Source organism: Cryptomeria japonica, chromosome 11 (assembly GCF_030272615.1).
Source record: "Cryptomeria japonica chromosome 11, Sugi_1.0, whole genome shotgun sequence".
In the NCBI taxonomy this organism is placed as follows: domain Eukaryota; kingdom Viridiplantae; phylum Streptophyta; class Pinopsida; order Cupressales; family Cupressaceae; genus Cryptomeria; species Cryptomeria japonica.
The window spans coordinates 6374281-6391084 of record NC_081415.1 but is presented as its reverse complement, the minus strand read 5'-3'; positions in this window follow the sequence as shown (position 1 = coordinate 6391084).

The window sequence follows — 16804 nt, the reverse complement described above, 5'->3', positions numbered from 1 at the left end:
AGAGGAGATGGACTCCTTGATGAAAAATAAGACTTGGGACTTAGTCCCTTTACCTGCAAAAAAAAGAGCCTTGCCTAACAAATGGGTTTATCGGCTAAAGGAGGAGGAAGGAGGTCAGAAAAGATATAAGGCTAGACTTGTGGTAAAAGGTTTTGCACAGAAAAAGGGTATAGATTATGATGAAATATTTTCTCTAGTTGTAAAAATGACTTCAATTAGAATTGTACTTAGTCTTGTGGCTACAGATGATTTACATCTTGAACAATTAGATGTCAAAATAGCTTTTCTCCATGGAGATTTGGAGGAGGAAATTTACATGTTGCAACCACAGGGATATGAGGTCAAAGGTAAGGAGAACTTGGTGTGCAGGTTGAAGAAAAGTCTATATGGCCTAAAGCAAGCACCCCGACAATGGTATTTAAAATTTGATACTTTCACGGTTGAACACGGTTATCATAGATGTCATTCTAATCATTGTGTATATTTTAAGAGGTTTGATAATGGCAGTTATATTATCCTGTTGTTTTATGTTGATGACATGCTTGTTGCTGGGTCTAACATGCAACATATAAATGATCTTAAACAGAAATTAGCCAGATCATTTGCTATGAAGGATTTGGGTATAGCTAAGCAAATTCTCGGTATGAGGATTACACGGGACAAGAAAAATAGAACCTTGAATTTGTCCCAAAGTGAGTATATAAAGAAGGTGTTGAAAAGATTTAACATGCAGGATGCAAAAGCAGTTAGTACACCTTTGGCTAGTCATTTCAAATTGACTAAGGAGATGTGCCCAAAGGCACAGGAAGAGGTTAATAAAATGTCTAACATCCCGTATTCATCAGCTGTTGGCAGTCTGATGTATGTAATGGTATGCACAAGGCCAGATATTGCACATGCAATGGGAGTTGTGAGCAGGTTTATGAGTAATCCAGGTATGGAACATTGGAATGCTGTGAAATGGATTCTTCGGTATTTGAAAGGAACTACTACGAAGGCATTATGTTTCAAAGGATCTAATGCTGCTCTAAGTGGATTTGTTGACTCTGATCTGGTGGGTGATATTGATTCACGGAGGAGTACTACAGGGTATGTTTTTACTATAGAGGGAACTACAGTCAGTTGGATTTCTAGGCTGCAAAAGGTTGTTGCACTTTCAACCACTGAAGCTGAGTATGTTGCTGCTACAGAAGCTAGCAAGGAGATGATTTGGTTGCAATGTTTTCTGGAGGAATTGGGTCAGACACAAGAGGATAGCCCATTGTATACTGATAGCCAGAGTGTCATTCATCTTGCGAAGAACTTTGCTTTTCATTCAAGGACAAAGCACATTCAGCTCAGGTACCACTTCATCCGGACTGTTTTGGAGGAGGGTCAATTACGGCTTGAGAAGATTCACACAAGTGAGAATCCTGCCGATATGTTCACGAAAGCAGTTCCATAGGAGAAGCTGATTTCTTCATCGGTTTCTGTTGATCTTCTTGATTGATAATTGTGGAATTTATACCAGTCGAGTCCTAGTGTTTTATCGAGCGGATGTTGCATGTACAGTGGTGTCATGTAGTTTCAGTCTCCAAGTGGGAGATTGTTGAAATGTGGCGACTGATCAACAAAGTACTGTACACTCAGCACGTTAGGGTTTAGGGTTTAGGGAAAAGCAAGGGTTCAGGGGCGGCAGCCCCCGAGAAAAAAAAATTTGTCATTTTTCGTTGATGAAAACCGACATTGTAATAAAACCCTAAAAAGGCCGACTTTGTTTGTTGCCCTAAAAACGCATGTTATAAGCAGCTGGGATGCTTAAAGCATTGTAAGGTTGATGTACTATTTTTGCTGGATAATAAGAAAGATTGGACGGCTGTGTATGGTGGACGTAACCCATTCTGGGTGAACCACGTTAAATCTCTGTGTTATCTGTGTCCTGTTTTATTTCTTTATCTTTTGTATTTAAATCTGCATATAATTGTTAGTTCATATTTGCTTCGGATCTGCTTGAAACCCTAACAAAATTAACTACAAATTTAAATAAAATTGCTTGACATTATGTCCTAAATGAAGCCCCAACTATTGAATGAAATAATATTTATAAAATGTACTGAAAGATTCACTATTACACAATTCAACCACATTTTATAATATACATATGCACACCTTTTCTATTTTTTTATGGAAATGACTTCATGTTAGAATTCAATCTTATTTATAATTTATTACAAAGTTGAGTAAGATTTGAACTAGCTACGTGACTTGTGCCCTTATAAGAGTTTATGTAGTTGCATTAAATATCTTTGCATAAGGTTAAGCCTTCAATTTACTATAAGTGATATTGGTAGAATTTGGAATGATTCAATTATTTTTTAAACAATACATTTCCTATGCAATGAGACTCTTAGGGATGTATATGTGTTACTATATGGTAGTACAAACCTCATCAATCGTTTATTTTAAAAGGTAATAGAATTTTTGAATTATGACTAGTTAGATGTGTTAGCAATTGGTAATGGTTGTTATTATGCATATTGAGTTGAATATTTAGTAGATACTTGGTCTTGTTATGGAGAACATCTACATGTTTAGGTTGAGGAATGATATGATGCTTTTCTTTGTAGAATTCAAAGTGTGTTCTAGGATCCAATTTATTATCTATCTACTTGGTAATGAAGAAGAATGAAAGTGTTTTAGTCAAGATTGTGGTCTCTTGGTCAATGTTTTTAGTTGTATTAATATAATTATGAGCACATAAGATTCTATTGATGTGGCATGTTTGTGCCCTTGGTGGTTAGCTCATTTTGTAGAACCCATCATGCTTTAATAGTGTGAATATCAAGTGGAAGAATGTTAGGATTAGGTATGTTAATCTTGTATATCCTAAGTGTCTATATAAAATAATTATTCATTTAATGAAATAATGTATGCAAAAGAGTAAAATAATATGAAATTTTATATAAATGCTTGACAATAACTAAGAATAACAAGTCATTTTGGTGGAGGAATGCTACTTTTGATCACTTAACAGTCAATGCTCTTAACTCTACGTCTATTTGCTCCTCTCATGACGATGATGTCTCCTCTCTGGTTGATGGTGTGCCCCTCACAACTACTGATGTTCTTCTTCCTCCTTTTGTGGCCTCATTTCCTGAGGTCCCCACTCCTACTCCTATTTTGCAGCCATGTTCTTCTGCTACTGGACCTACTTCTAGTGTTGTTTTGTCACAACTTCTTGTTGCTCTATAGCAACCTCCTTGTGTTATGTTGTAGCACTCTATTGACACCACTAACTGTAACCCTATGGTGTCCCTTGGTTATGTGCAGGATCATGGTGTGCCAAAATAGGGCCCTTAAGTGGCAATGAAATTTCAAAAAATCAGAGTTATGCAACTTACATGAAAATTTGAATAAGTTATGAACATTATTTTTAAAATATGTAAGAAGAGAATCTATAGAAAATTGAATTTAGTTTCTAAGCTACTAGTTGTTTTTTGAAAAAAAAATCTTATTTGATGAAAATTTCAAATTTCAATGCAATGGTACTAAAATTTCAAGAAAAAGATAAGAAGTAGGCGTATGTCTGACCACCCTAATCACAATCAAATCATAATATTTTTTTATAAGATTTATAATATAATTATTAGACTCATGTCCGAATGTGACACATATTTTTTTTTTTTTTTATAAAGTAAATAATTATTTATGATTTTTTTACTATAGCTTTTCAAAAATTCAAAAACTCCTACGTCTGACCACCTTAACTTGGTTAGAAATTTATGAAATTCATTTTTTTTTAAATTTTTCCCTATAGTAGACGAATCATAAGATGTGACGCATATTTCGGATTCAAAAAATGTTATATGGTTTGAAAGTTATGAGTGTTTTTCAATCAGTCTATCAATCGAGACTTTTGTAAGAATTCAATTAGAAAATAAATAATAATTATTTATTAAAGTCGAAATAAGACAAGCCTTATATTGTTGGAAATCTGAGAACGCCCTTAAAAAACCCTTTTCATTTTATCAATTTTGGCTATAAAAAAATTCGTCAACCACCATTGTAAAGTCTAGAAAATCAAGGAATACTGAAAAACACGTTTTTTTAGTTGACTTTCCAAGCTTGTCACTTCCAAGCCAAATCCCAAAGCAAACCTGACTGAAAAGATGGAGGGAAAAATTTATGTTTTAAAATTGGATATCCATTAAAATCAAATATCTGATAAAATTGGATATCCATTAAAATCGGATATCCGTTTTTTAAAAAATGAAAAAAATCTATTTTAGTAAATTGGGCATAACTTTTGCATTTTATATCAAAATTTTTATTTTTTTACAGGCGTTGGAAAGGTAATTAAGAGATCTATGATATGGAATAGGTAGATTTTCAATTATTTGTTTTAAAAAATAAGTATAATTCATTTAAATTCATCCTTCATTTTTAAAATATAAAAAATCATGACTTTATCATATGATTTCCCTATTGCATGAATTTTTGTAACAATCATCTCAAAATAAATTAAATAAGTAATTACTAATAGAAAATTTATGAATTTTATTGAGTTCGATAAATTTTGATAAACGATGTTATCTATGTTTGTTCCTTTCTCCACCTCTCTCTCCTAAACCTATCACTCCACCTGTTTGTTTCTTCATCCCTCTCTTTTGTCCATATTTATACATCTCTCTCTAGACCTATATCTCTAACTGTCATTGAATACCTCATTCATTCTCTCAAGCTCTACAAGGTGCTTATATTTCTAACTCTTCATAATTTCCTCCTCTATGTCATTTTCTCTTCCCTAAGATCTAGACTAGTCTCTCTGCATTTCCTTCTCATCTCTAGCAACAAAATTCAGATGGGATTAGGAGAGGAGTAGGGAAGTATCAAAAAAAGGAGAGGGGGAGAGAGGTGAGAAGGAGAGATTAATTGGGGGGAAGAGAGAGTGTGAGAGAGAGAGCTAGAGGTAATTAGGTGGAAGGCAAAGAGAGAGAGGGAGGGGATGATTGGGGTGAAAAGAGAATGAGAGGGAGAGTTTGAGATTATTAGGGGGTAGGAGGAGAGGGGGAGAGGGGAAAGTATCAATAAAGAGAGAAGAGAGATGGGGACATAAGTGAAGAGAGACATAGAAAGTAATTAGGGGGTGGGGAGAGGGGGAGAGGGAAGTATCTATAAACCCATAGGAGGAGAGAGGTGATTGAGGGTAATTGAGGGAAAGAAATAATGTGAGAGAGAGTTGGGTGTAATTATTGGATAAGAAGAGAGGGAGAAGAGTAAGTATCAACAAAAGGAGAGAGGGAGAGATGTGGAGAGAGATGAAGAGAGTGATAGCGAGAGGATAATTAGGGGGAGCAGAGGGGAAGAGGGAAGTATTAACAAAGAGATGGACTAGAGAGAGGGTAATCGGGGGGCTTTGTCCCCATCTCTCACCCCTCTTCCTTTGTTGATACTTCCTCCCTCTCTCTCCCCCCTCCCCTTCACCTGATTACCTTCTCTCTAGACCTCTCTCTTTGAACCTCTCTCCTCGTCTCTCCCTCTCTCCCTTTGTTGATACTTTCCCATCCCCCCTCTCCTCCCGACCCCTAATTACCCCCAACTCTCTCTAATTCTCTCTTCCCCAAATGCCATCTCTCTGTCATACCTATCCTCACCTCTAACTTTACCATATGACCCTTTAGGTGTCGTTAGGGGTCATATTGTGTGCTAATGAGTCATATGGTGTCCTATGAACCCTTAGGACACTATATGATGTTGTTAGGGGTCATATGGTGTGCTAAGGGGTCATATTGTGTCTTAAAGGGTCATATGGTGTCCTATGACCTCTTGGGACACCATATGAATCCTTAAAACACTATATGGTGTTTCTATGGGTCGTATGGTGTCCTAAGGGGTCATATGGTATCATATGACCCCTTAAGACACCATATTGTGTTGTTAGGGTTTGTATGGTGTGCTAAGGGGTCATAAAATATCATATGACCACTGAGGACACCATATGACCCCTAAGGTGTTGTTAGGGGTCATATTGTGTCCTAAGGGATCATATGGTGTCCTATGACCCCTTAGGACACCATATGACCCCTTGGGACAACATATGATCCCTTAGGTATCGTTTGGGGTCATATTGTGTCCTAATGGGTTATATGGTCTCCTATGACCCCTTAGGATAGCATATGGTGTGGTTAGGGGTTGTATGGTGTGCTAAGGGGTCATACAGTGTCTTAAGGGGTCATAGGACGTCATATGACCACTTAGGATACCATATGACCCATTACGTCTCATTAGGGGTTATATTGTGTCCTAAGGGTTGATATGGTGTCCTATAACCCCTTAGGTGTTGTTAGGGGTCATATTGTGTCCTAATGAATCATATGGTATCTTATAACACCTTAGGATACCATATGGTATCTTATAACCCCTTAGGATACAATATGGCATTATTAGGAGTTATATGGTGTGTTAAGGGGTCATATTATATTTTAAAGGGCCATAGGACATGATATGACTCATTAGGACACCATATGACCCCTCAGGTGTCGTTAGGAGTCATATTGTGTCCTAAAGGGTCATATGGTGTCTCAAGAACCTTTAGGACACCATATCACACCTTAGGACACCATATGATGTTGTTATGGGTCTTATGGTGTCCTAAGGAGTCATATGGTGTTCTATGAACCTTTAGGACACCATATGGGGTCGTTAGGGGTCATATAGTGTGTTAAGGGTTCATATGGTATCCTATGACCCATTAGGACACCATATGAGCCCTTAGGTATTGTTAGGGGTCATATTGTGTCCTAACGGGTCATATGGTGTCCTATGACCCCTTAGGACACCATATGGTGTCGTTGGGGGTTGTATGGTGTGCTAAGGGATCATATTGTGTCCTAAGGGGTCATAGGACATCGTATGACCCCTTAGACACCATGTGATCCATTAGGTTTTGTTAGGGGTCATACTATGTCCTAAGAGGTCATATGGTGTCATGTGACCCTTTAGGACACCATTTGACCCCTTGGGACATCATATGGTGTCGTTATGGGTCTTATGGTGTCCTAAGGGATCATATGGTGTTCTATAACCCCTTAGGACACCATATGACCCCTTAGGACACTATATGACATTGTTAGGGGTCATATTATGTCATAAGGGGTCATATGGTGTCCTATGACCCCTTAGGACACTATATGATGGCGTTAGGGGTCATATTGTGTTCTAAGGGGTCATATGGTGTCTTATGATCCCTTAGGACACCATATGGTATCGTTATGGGTCATATGGTGTTCTATGACCCCTTATGACACCTTATGGTGTTGTGTATGGGTCATATGGTCTCCTAAGGGGTCATATGGTTTCCTATGACCCCTTAGGACACCATATGACCCCTAAGGACACCATTTGGTGTTGTTATGTGTTGTATGGTGTCCTAAGGGTCCATATGGTTTTCTATGACTCCATAGGACACCATATGACCCCTTAGGACACCATATGTTGTCAATAGGGGTCATATGGTGTGCTAAGGAGTCATATGGTGTCCTATGACCCCTTAGGAAACTATATGACCCCTTAGGTGTTGTTAGGGTTTATTTTGTGCTCTAAGGGGTCGTATTGTGTCTTAAGGGGTCATATGGTATCCTATGACCCCGTAGGACACTATATGATGTCGTTTGGGGTCATATTATGTCCTAAGGGGTCATATGGTGTCTTATGACCTCTGAGGACACCACATGGTATTATTATGGGTTGTATGGTATTCTAAGGGGTCATATGGTGTTCTATGACCCCTTAGGACACCATATTATGTTTTTATGGGTTGTATGGTCTCCTAAGGGGTCATATGGTGTCCTATGACCCCTTAGGACACCATATGACCCATTAGGACACCATATGGTGTCATTATGCATCATATGGTGTCTTAGGGGGTCATATGGTGTTCTATGACCCCTTAGGACACCATATGACCTCGTAGGACACCATATGGTGTTATTAGGGGTCGTATGGTGTCCTAAGGGGTCATATGGTGTCCTATGACCCCTTAGAACACTATATGACCCCTTAGGTATCTTTAGGCATCAGTTTGTGTTGTTAGGGGTCATATGGTGTCCTATGACCCCTTAGGTGTTGTTAGTGGTCATATTGTGTCCTAACAGGTCATATGGTGTCCTACAACCCCTTAGGACACTATATGGTGTCGTTAGGGGTTGTATAGTGTGCTAAGGGGTCATATTGTGTCCTAAAGGTTCCTAAGACATTATATAACCCCTTAGGACACCATATGACCCCTTAGTAATCGTTAGGGGTCATACTGTGTCCTAAAGGGTCATATTGTGTCTCGTGACACCATATGACCCCTTAGGACGCCATATCATGTAGTTATGGATCTTCTTGTGTTCTAAGGGGTCATATGGTGTTACATGACCCCTTAGGATGCAATATGACCCCTTAGGACACCATATGGTGTCGTAAGGGGCTATATGGTGTCGTAAGGGGTCATATGGTGCCCTATGACCCCTTAGGACACTATATGACCCCTTAGGTGTCATCAAGGGTTGTATTGTGTCCTAATGGGTCATATGGTGTCGTATGACCCCTTAGGAAACCATATGACCCCTTGGGGCACTATATGGTGCTATGGGTCTTATGGTGTCCTGAGGGGTCATATGTTGTCCTATGACCCCTTAGGACACCATTTGGTGTTGTTATGTGTTGTATGGTGTCCTAAGGGGTCATATGGTGTTATATGACCCTTTAGGATACCATATGACCCCTTCGAACAACATATGGTGTCATTAGGGGTCGTATGGTGTGCTAAGGAGTCATATGGTGTCCTATGATCCCTTAGGAAACTATATGACCCCTTACGTGTCGTTAGGGTTTATTTTGTGTCCTAAGGGGTCGTATTATGTCCAAATGGGTCATATGGTGTCCTATGACACCTTAGGACACTATATGATGTTGTTAGGGGTCATATTATGTCCTAAGGGGTCATATTGTGCCTTATGACCCCTTAGGACACTACATGGTGTCGTTATGGGTCATATGGTGTTCTAAGGGATCAGATGGTGTTCTATGACCCCTTAGGACACCATATTACATTGTTATGGGTCATATGGTCTCCTAAGGGGTCATGTGGTGTCCTATGACACCTTAGGACACCATATGGTGTCATTATGCATCGTATGGTGTCCTAAGGGGTCATATGGTGTTCTATGACCCCTTAGGACACCATATGGTGTCATTAGGGGTTGTATGGTGTGCTAAGGGGTCATATGGTATCCTATGACCCCTTAGAACACCATATGAGCGCTTAGGTATCGTTAGGCATCATTTTGTGTCGTTAGGGGTCATATGGTATCCTATGACCCCTTAGGACACAATATGACCCCTTAGGTGTTGTTAGGGGTCATATTGTGTCCTAATGGCTCATATAGTGTCTTACAACCCCTTAGGACACCATATGGTGTCGTTAGGGGTTGTATGGTGTGCTAAGGGGTCATATTGTGTCCTAAAGGTTCCTAGGACATCATATAACCCCTTAGGACACCATATGACCCCTTAGGTATCGTTAGGGTTCATATTGTGTCCTAAGGGGTCATATGGTGTTTCATGACACCATATGACCCCTTAGGACACCATATTGTGTCATTGTGGGTCTTCTTGTATTCTAAGGGTCATATGGTGTTATATGACCCCTTAGGATACCATACGACCCCTTAGGACACCATACGACCCCTTAGGACACCATATGGTGTCGTAAGGGGTCGTATGGTGTCCTAAGGTGTCATATGGTGTCCTATGACCCCTTAGGCTATTATATGACCCATTAGGTGTCATCGTGGGTCATATTATTTTGTAATGGGTCATATGGTGTCCTATGACCCCTTAGGACACCATATGACCCCTTGGGACACTATATGATGCTATGGGTCGTATGGTGTCCTAAGGGGTCATATGATGTCCTATGACCCCTTAGGATACCATTTGGTATTGTTATGTGTTGTATGGTGTCCTAAGGGTAAATATGGTGTTATATGACCCCTTAGGAGACCATATGGTGTCATTAGGGGTTGTATGGTGTGCTAAGGAGTCATATGGTGTCCTATGACCCCTTGGGAAACTATATGAGCCCTTAGGTGTCATTAGGGTTTATTTTTTGTCCTAAGGGGTCGTATTGTGTCCTAAGGGGTCATATGGTGTCCTATGACCCCTTAGGACACTATATGACATCATTAGGGGTCATATTATGTCCTGAGGGGTCATATTGTGTCTTATGACCCCTTAGGACACCACATGGTGTCGTTTTGGGTGGTATGATGTTCTAAGGGGTCATATGGTGTTCTTTGCCCCCTTAGGCCACCATATTATGTTGTTATGGGTCGTATGGGCTCCTAAGGGATCATATCGTGTCCTATGACCCCTTAGGACACCATATGGTGTTTTTATGCATCGCATGGTGTCCTAATGGGTCATATGGTGTTCTATGACCCCTTAGGACACCATATAGTGTCATTAGGGGTCGTATAGTGTGCTAAAGGGTCATATGGTGTCCTATGACCCCTTAGAACACCATATGACCCCTTAGGTATTGTTAGGCATCATTTTGTGTTGTTAGGGGTCATATGGTGTCCTATGACCCATTAGCACACAATATGACCCCTTAGGACACCATACAATGTCATTAGGGGTCATATGGTGTCCTATGACCCCTTAGGACATAATAGGACCCCTTAGGTGTTGTTTGGGGTCATATTGTGTCCTAACGGGCCATATGGTGTCCTATGACCCTTTAGGACACCATATGGTGTCGTTAGGGGTTGTATGGTGTGCTAAGGGGTCATATTGTGTCCTAAAGGTTCTTAGGACATCATATAACCCCTTAGGACACCATATGACCCCTTAGGTATTGTTAGGGGTCATATTGTGTCCTAAGGGGTCAAATGATATCTCGTGACACCATATGACCCCTTAGGATGCGATATTGTGTCGTTATGGGTCTTCTTATGTTCTAAGGGGTCATATGGTTTTATATGACCCCTTAGGACACCATATGGTGTCGTAAAGGGTCGTATGGTGTTGTAAGGGGTCGTATGGTGTCATAAGGGGTCATATGGTGTCCTATGACCCCTTAGGACACTATATGACGTCGTTAGGGATCATATTATGTCCTAAGGGGTGATATTGTGTCGTATGACCCCTTATGACATCACATGGTGTCGTTATGGGTCATATGTTGTTCTAAGGGGTCATATGGTATTCTATGACCCTCTAGGACACCATTTTATATTGTTATGGATCTTATGGTCTCCTAAGGGGTCATATGGTGTCCTATGACCCCTTATCACACCATATGGTGTCATTATGCATCGTATTGTGTCCTTAGGGGTCATATGGTATTCTACGACCCCTTAGGACACCATATGGTGTCATTAGGGGTCATATAGTGTGCTAAAGGGTCATATGGTGTCTTATGACCCCTTAGGTATCATTAGGCATCATTTTGTGTTGTTAGGGGTCATATGGTGTCCTATGACCCGTTAGCACATAATATGACCCCTTAGAACACCATTCAATGTCATTAGGGGTCATATGGTGTCCTATGACCCCTTAGGACACAATATGACCCCTTAGGTGTTTATTAGGGGTCATATTGTGTCCTAACAGGTCATATGGTGTCCTACGACCCTTTAGGACACCATATGGTGTCGTTAGGGGTTGTATGGTGTGCTAAGGGGTCATATTGTGTCCTAAAGGTTCTTAGGACATCATATAACCCCTTAGGACACCATATGACCCCTTAGGTATTGTTAGGGGTCATATTGTGTCCTAAGGGGTCATATGATGTCTCGTGACACCATATGACCCCTTAGGATGCGATATTGTGTCGTTATGGGTCTTCTTGTGTTCTAAGGGGTCATATGGTTTTATATAACCCCTTAGGATACCATATGACCCCTTAGGACACCATATGGTGTCGTAAAGGGTCGTATGGTGTTGTAAGGGGTCATATGGTGTCATAAGGGGTCATATGGTGTCCTATGACCTCTTAGGACACTATATGACATCGTTAGGGATCATATTATGTCCTAAGAGGTGATATTGTGTCGTATGACCCCTTAGGACACCACATGATGTCGTTATGGGTCGTATGTTGTTCTAAGGGGTCATATGGTATTCTATGACCCTCTAGGACACCATTTTATATTGTTATGGATTGTATGGTCTCCTAAGGGGATATATGGTGTCCTATGACCCCTTATCACACCATATGGTGTCATTATGCATCATATTGTGTCCTTAGGGGTCATATGGGATTCTACGACCCCTTAGGACACCATATGGTGTCATTAGGGGTCGTATAGTGTGCTAAAGGGTCATATGGTGTCCTATGACCCCTTAGAACACCATATGACCCCTTAGGTATCGTTAGGCATCATTTTGTGTTGTTAGGGGTCATATGGTGTCCTATGACCCGTTAGCACACAATATGACCCCTTAGGACACCATACAATGTCATTAGGGGTCATATGGTGTCCTATGACCCCTTAGGACACAATATGACCCCTTAGTTTTTGTTACGGATCATATTGTGTCCTAACGGGTCATATGGTGTCCTACGACCCCTTAGGACACCATATGGTGTCATTAGGGATTGTATGGTGTGCTAAGGGGTCATATTGTGTCCCTAAAGGTTCCTAGGACACCATATAACCCCTTAAGACACCATATGAACCCTTAGGTATCGTTAAGGGTCATATTGTGTCCTAAGGGGTCATATGACCCCTTAGGACACCATATCATGTAGTTATGGGTCTTCTTGTGTTTTAAGGGGTCATATGGTGTTATATGACCCCTTAGGATACCATATGACCCTTTAGGAAACCATATGGCATCGTAAAGGGGTCATATGGTGTCCTATGACCCCTTAGGACACTATATGACGTCGTTAGGAGTCATATTATGTCCTAAGGATTCATATTGTGTCTTATTGCCCCTTAGGACACCACATGGTGTCGTTACGGTCATATGGTGTTCTAAGGGGTCATATGGTGTTCGATGACCCTCTAGGACACCATATTATATTTTTATGGGTCGTATGGTTTCTAAGGGGTCGTATGGTGTCTTATGACGCCTTAGGACACCATATGGTGTCATTATGCATTGTATGGTGTCCTAAGGGGTCATATGGTTTTCTATGACCCCTTAGGACACCATATGACCTCTTAGGACAACATATGGTGTCATTAGGGGTCGAATGGTGTGTTAAGGGGTCATATGGTGTCCTATAACCCCTTAGAACACTATATGATCCCTTAGGTAACATTAGGTGCCATTTTGTGTCGTTAGGGGTCATATGGTGTCCTATGACCCCTTAGGTGTTGTTAGGGGTCATATTATATCCTAACGGATCATATGGTGTCCTACGATCCCTTAGGACACCATATGGTGTCGTTAGGGGTTGTATGTTGTGCTAAGGGGTCATATTGTGTCCTAAAGGTTCCTAGGACATCATATAACCCTTTAGGACACCATATGACGGGGTCATATTATGTCCTAAGGGGTCATATGGTTTCTCGTGACACCATATGACCATTTAGGACACCATATCATGTTGTTGTGGGTCTTATTATGTTCTAAGGGGTCATATAGTGTTATATGACCCCTTATGATACCATATGACCCCTTAGGACACCCAATGGTATCGTAAGGGGTTGTATGGTGTCCTAAGGGGTCATATGGTGTCCTATGACCCCTTAGGACACTATATAACCCCTTAAGTGTCATCAAGGGTCGTATTGTGTCGTAATGGGTCATATGGTGTTCTATGACCCCTTAGGACACCATATGACCCCTTGGGACACTATATGGTGCTATGGGTCTTATGGTGTCCTATGACACCTTAGCACACCATATGGTGTCATTATACATCGTATGGTATCCTTAGGGGTCATATGGTATTCTACGACCCCTTAGGACACCATATGGTGTCATTAGGGGTTGTATGGTGTGCTAAAGGGTCATATGGTGTCCTATGACCCCTTAGGTATCATTAGGCATCATTTTGTGTTCTTAGGGGTCATATGGTGTCCTATGACCCCTTAACACACAATATGACCCCTTAGGACACCATACAGTGTCGTTAGGGGTCATATGATGTCCTATGACCCCTTAGGACACAATATGACCCCTTAGGTGTTGTTAGGGGTCATATTGTATCCTAACGGATCATATGGTGTCCTATGACCCCTTAGGACACCATATGGTGTCGTTAGGGGTTGTATGTTGTGCTAAGGGGTCATATTATGTCCTAAAGGTTCCTAGGACATCATATAACCCCTTAGGACACCATATGACCCCTTAGGTATCGTTTGGGGTCATATTATGTCCTAAGGGGTCATATAGTTTCTCCTGACACCATATGACCATTTAGGACACCATATCATGTTGTTGTGGGTCTTCTTGTGTTCTAAGGGGTCATATAGTGTTATATGACCCCTTAGGATACCATATGACCCCTTAGGACACCATACGGTATTGTAAGGGGTTGTATGGTGTCCTAAGGGATCATATGGTGTCCTATGACCCCTTAGGACACTATGTGACCCCTTAGATGTCATCAGGGGTCATATTGTGTCCTTATGGGTCATATAGTGTTCTATGACCCCTTAGGATACCATATGACCCCTTGGGACACTATATGGTGCTATGGGTCGTATGGTGTCCTAAGGGGTCATATGGTGTCCTATGACCCCTTAGGACACCATATGACCCTTTAGGATGCCACATTGTGTCATTTGGGTTTGTATGGTGTCCTAAGTGGTCATTTGGTGTCTTGTGACCTCTTAGGACACTATATGGTGTCATTAGGGGTCTTATTGTGTCTTAAGGGGTCATATGGTGTTTTATGACCCTTAGGACACTATATGACCCCTTAGGAGACCATATGATGTCTTTAGGGGTCATATTGTGTCCTAAGGGGTCATATGGTGTTCTATGACCCCTTAGGATAACATATAACCCCTTAGGAGACCATATGTACTGTTTCAAATAAGGAGAGATATAAGGGCGACGAGAGATGAAGAGATAAAGAGAGGGAGAAGAACTAAAGGACAAGGACATAAATAGAGATATAGATATTAAGGAGTATGAAGTGAGAGGGAGAAAAACTAAAGGACAAGGATGGATAGAAAGAGGTAGACATATCTAGATATTGAAAACGAGAGACGAAGATAGAGATAAAAAATGAAGATAAAGGGAGAGGGAGATGAATAGATATAGAGAAAGAGAGAGGTAAAGACAAAGATAAATATATAAATAGATGGAGAAAAATGGATGGAGAGGGGTAAAGAGAGTGAGATAAAAAAAGGAAGAGATAGAGAGATATAAAGGAAGAGAAATATCGATAGATAGAGAGATATAGATAGTGCAAGAGAGTGAGAAAGAGAGATAGAGATTATAGATAGGGATAGATAGAGAGGGAGAGAGAGAAAGAGGGAGATATAGAGATATATAAAGGCACTATAGAGAAGGATGTGGGGAGAGAGCTACATATATATAAAGGTGAAGTAAATAAAGAGATAAAGGTAGAGAAAGGGAAAGATACTTCAAGAGGGCGATAGAGGAAGAGACAGAGAAGTAGATTAATCATGTATAGAGGAATATATATAAAGATAGAGGAACATATAGAAAGAGAGGTTGATAGGGAAAGAGATGGAGATGTGAAGATGGAGATAGAGATAGATATGGATAGAAAGTGATAGAGAGAGTAAGACAAATGGAGGGAGAGATGGAGTGAATAAGTGAGATTTAAGAATAATGAGATATAAATATACATGAAGATAGATCTATAGGGATATAGAGATAGAGGGGACAAGATAGGGAGAGAAAGGAGATGATAGAGACAAGTAATATATAAGTATAGGTAGGATAAGGTAGAGGAGGGAGATAAATAGAGAGAAGAGAGATTATTAGAGAGAAATATAGAAATAAGGAGTGATAATGATGAAGTGGGAGAGGGAGAGATAGGAATAGAGAGATGAAGATATATGCAAAGATTCATGTAACTTGGGAATTTATTTATCTAGATGGGATGAGAAAATAAGTGACATAGGTAGAGAAGAAAGAGATAGATAAAATATATTTATATAAGTATGGATAGACAAATGATAGATAAAGGAGGTGATAGGAAAAAAATGAGACTTTGTATGCAAAATTGTGAGTATTTAAAGTTTTAAAATTCAAGGAATAACTTCAAATGATTATAATTAATTTTTGGTCTATAATATCATAAAACTACCTTATCCATTTGATAGTTCTCTGAACTACCTTTCCAACACTTGTAAAAAATCAAAATTTCGATAAGAAATGCAAAAGTTATGCCCATTTTACTAAACTATACTTTTTATGTTTAGAAAAACAGATATCCGATTTGAAAAAGTATGACATCACAGTAGTGACATCACAATAGTGACATCACAAATCGGATATCCGTTAATATCGAATATCCAATATTAACGGATATCCGATTTGGTTTGGTATTACCAAACCAAATTAAAATTTTGACCGACCCAAACAAAAAGTCAAAGCGGATTTTGGTGTGTTTGGAAAGGTTTAAAACGCATTTTTTTCTCCATTGCCACTTTTTGGCCCCCCATGATCTTGCATATATCCCCTTTCGATAAAAACAATGGTTGGTAATTGCTTTTCACCTTTTTTAGGTTGGTCTTCCTTTTCTTTATTCTTTTATTTTTTCATTGTTTTTATAAACTTGTCCATATAATATCTAGTGAGAAAGTAGCCTACATGGGATGTGACAATAAATTAG